We start from the raw sequence: 3,204 nt of genomic DNA on the forward strand, positions 1-3,204 counted from the left end.
GGAGGAGGAAGAGGAGGAGGAGGAGGAGGAGGAGGGAGCAAATAGCTTGAATTGTATTGTGCTTCCAATAAATATTATGTGATTTAATTAGAGTTTTCTTTATCTTCCAGTCAAAATGTTGCTGAAAGGTTAAATGGATTAAATTAAAATTTTTGAGAGGCTAGTTCTTGGCATTCAAACAGATACAAAAGAAATTTTCAATATCCCTTATCTTACTTGGCTCATTAATAACCTACCATAAGGGAAGTTATTTAATCACCTTTCTCAATAAGTGACATGATAGAATTTTAAAGTAGCAACAACAAAAATAAATGCATGTCCAAATAAATATATTCAAAATAAAACAGAATTTGCTGTATAGGATCCTAAAATTTATTCATATTTGTATATATATTTGTACACATATAAAATGTTGAAAATTTGAAATCAACTCATTAGTATAACTCCACTGAACAATTAACAGGTAGTTCAACAAAATGAATACCAGGAAGCTAAAACATGTCTTGACTGAAAGAGGTAAGAACTAAAAGGAGGGAGTATGGAAGAATACAAAGAGGAATGGTAGACAAATATAGTCATTATACTCAAGTATATCCACGGAAACTGAACTGAAACTTGAGGAGATGGGTAAGAGGAGATAGATGGGGATTCAGAATGATGGAAGAGATACCTCGGATCATGATGAATTATACACATAAATTGACATGTCAAATTGAAAACTTTTTGTCCAACTCATTGAAGATATATACATATATTTAAACAATGAGATACTAGGGATTTTATACTTCCTGTTACCTCTATCAAACAAAAATTATCTTTCCCTCATTCTTCCATCCAGTTTCTAGTCTTCATTTACATCTCAATTGAAATGTCATTCATCTACATAGAAAGTCCTTTCCACCACAGAGCCCACAAATAAAATCTAGAGAAATTATCTATCCTAGAGGCCAGGTATGAGAGTCCATACCTATCATCCCAGCTATTCAAAAATCAAAGAGAGGAAAAAAGAGCCCTTGTGAATGTGGGGCTGAAGTATGAGAGTACCTGCCTAGTAAACAAAAGGCCTTAAGTTCAAACCTCAGTCCAGGGAAAAGTGTGGGGGAGTACTTGATCACAAAAAAGTCAGTGAGATGGGGCTGGGAAGGTGGCTCAGTGGTAGAGCGCTTACCTTGCATGCATGAGGCCCTGGGTTTGATTCCTCAGCACCACATAAGCAGAAAAAGCTGGAAGTGGCACTGTGGCTCAAGTGGTAGAGCGCTGGCCTTGAGTTGAAGAGCTGAGGGACAGCGCCCAGGCCCAGAGTTCAGGCCTCACAACTGACAAAAAAAAAAAAAAAAGTTAATGGAACAGAAAAGCAAGTCCGCAAATAAACACATATCTTGATTGTCATTTTATCTTTGACAAAGTCCCAGATATCACTAGGTATATCATCTTGCAGTTGTTTTACAAAAAATGATCACCTAAAATTTATGCAAATGGTTAGATATATATTTGACTGGTAATCACCTAGAAAATCATGATTCAGCAAAAATGACATAATATTAATTGAGACTTTGTTAGTTCCATATTCAAAACAAAAGCATGTACCTTTATGGAAAAACCTTCCCATAACATAATTTCAAACACCAAATAGCATCCCAAGTAGATTTCTTTAAATACCATCTATGTTACACAAAGTCCTCAAAAGAGTGGAGAAAAAATGCAGGGGATTCTCAACTTAAGAACTCAGAATAACATGAGAACCAAAACATGGTAAAAATTTAAAGAGGGGGTTGGGGAGAGGAAAATTAGGAGACAAATGAGGGAAGGGATAACAAGTTTGACAAGAAATGTACTCATTACCTTATTTATGTAACTGTAACCCCTCTATACATCACCTCGACAATAAAAAAAAAAGATTTCCCAAAAAAAAGGATAATTAAAGAAAGAAATTACTGATCAATCTGAAAGGTTAACAAACTAAATCTTATAATACATAGAAAGAGAAATATATAATAACATATTCAAATTTGTGTAAAGAAGATGGTTTTACATTTTAAACAAAATAAAGAATTCACTACATTTTACTAATAATAAAAGTGCTGTTGAAATTAACCGATATGTAAGTTTTATTATCACAATGAGTATATTTGATATCTATTTTTCTTTTTTCTTTTTTTTAATTTCTTGTAAAGATGCTGTACAGAGAGGTTACAGTTACATGAGTAATGAGTGCATTTCTTGTCTAGCATTGTTACCCCCTGCTTTGTTTTTCTCCTACTGTCCCTGCCCTCCCCACCTCCCCCACTCCCCCCACAAGTTGTAAAGTTCATTTCCAACATAGTATCTTGTGAGTATCATTGTTGCCATGGGTCATCCTCTGTCCTTGTTTCAGCATTTTGTTATTCCATTTCCAACATTTTTTCTTAATTTTTATTGTAAAGGTGATGTACAGATGGGCTACAGCTACATAAGTCAGGTTGATAAAATTTAAATTGCAAACTAGTAATAGCAATAAACTTATAGATATTGAAGTCAAGACGCCAGATTGTTGACAAGCATCCTTTTCACACAGACCTCATCCCCTTGGGCCTGCAACAAGTATGTAGATTACAGGAAAAGCTAACTTAGGAGAAGATACCAGAAAAAGGATGGCCATAAAAACTAGAGGGGAGTGGACATTAAATCTCAAATCTCTAAAAATAAGAAGTAATATATTTGTTCTTGTATCTTGGGTTGTTTGGGTTTTTTGTTTTTTTGTTTGTTTTTTAATTCTGTGGTGGCTACTTTTCCACATGGGTTTTCATGAAATATCCACAGCAAAAAGTACTAGTATTGTGGTGGGAAGGGATGGTAAGGGAAAAACAAAGGAGAAGATAACAATGCTCAATAAGAAATGTACTCATTACCTTACTCATGTCACTGTAACCCTTCTGTACAGTATCTCTACAATGAAAATATAATTTTAAAAAGGTACTGGTAGAACCCCCCATCAGACTCATCTAAGGACAGTCCAGTGAGCCTAACTCCACAGTAAACCCCCAGATTGCTGTCATAAATAAAGTCTGCAAGCTGGAAGGGATGTGGTCAGAAGGGAACCCTACTGCATTGTTGGTGGGAGTGTAAACTTGTTCAACCATTTTGGAAAGCAGTATGGAGGTTCCTCAAAAGACTCCACATAGAGCTCCCCTATGACCCAGCAATCCCACTTTTGGGCATTTACCC

This window comes from Dipodomys ordii, unplaced genomic scaffold (genome assembly GCF_000151885.1).
Source record: "Dipodomys ordii isolate 6190 unplaced genomic scaffold, Dord_2.0 Scaffold3, whole genome shotgun sequence".
NCBI lineage: Eukaryota > Metazoa > Chordata > Mammalia > Rodentia > Heteromyidae > Dipodomys > Dipodomys ordii.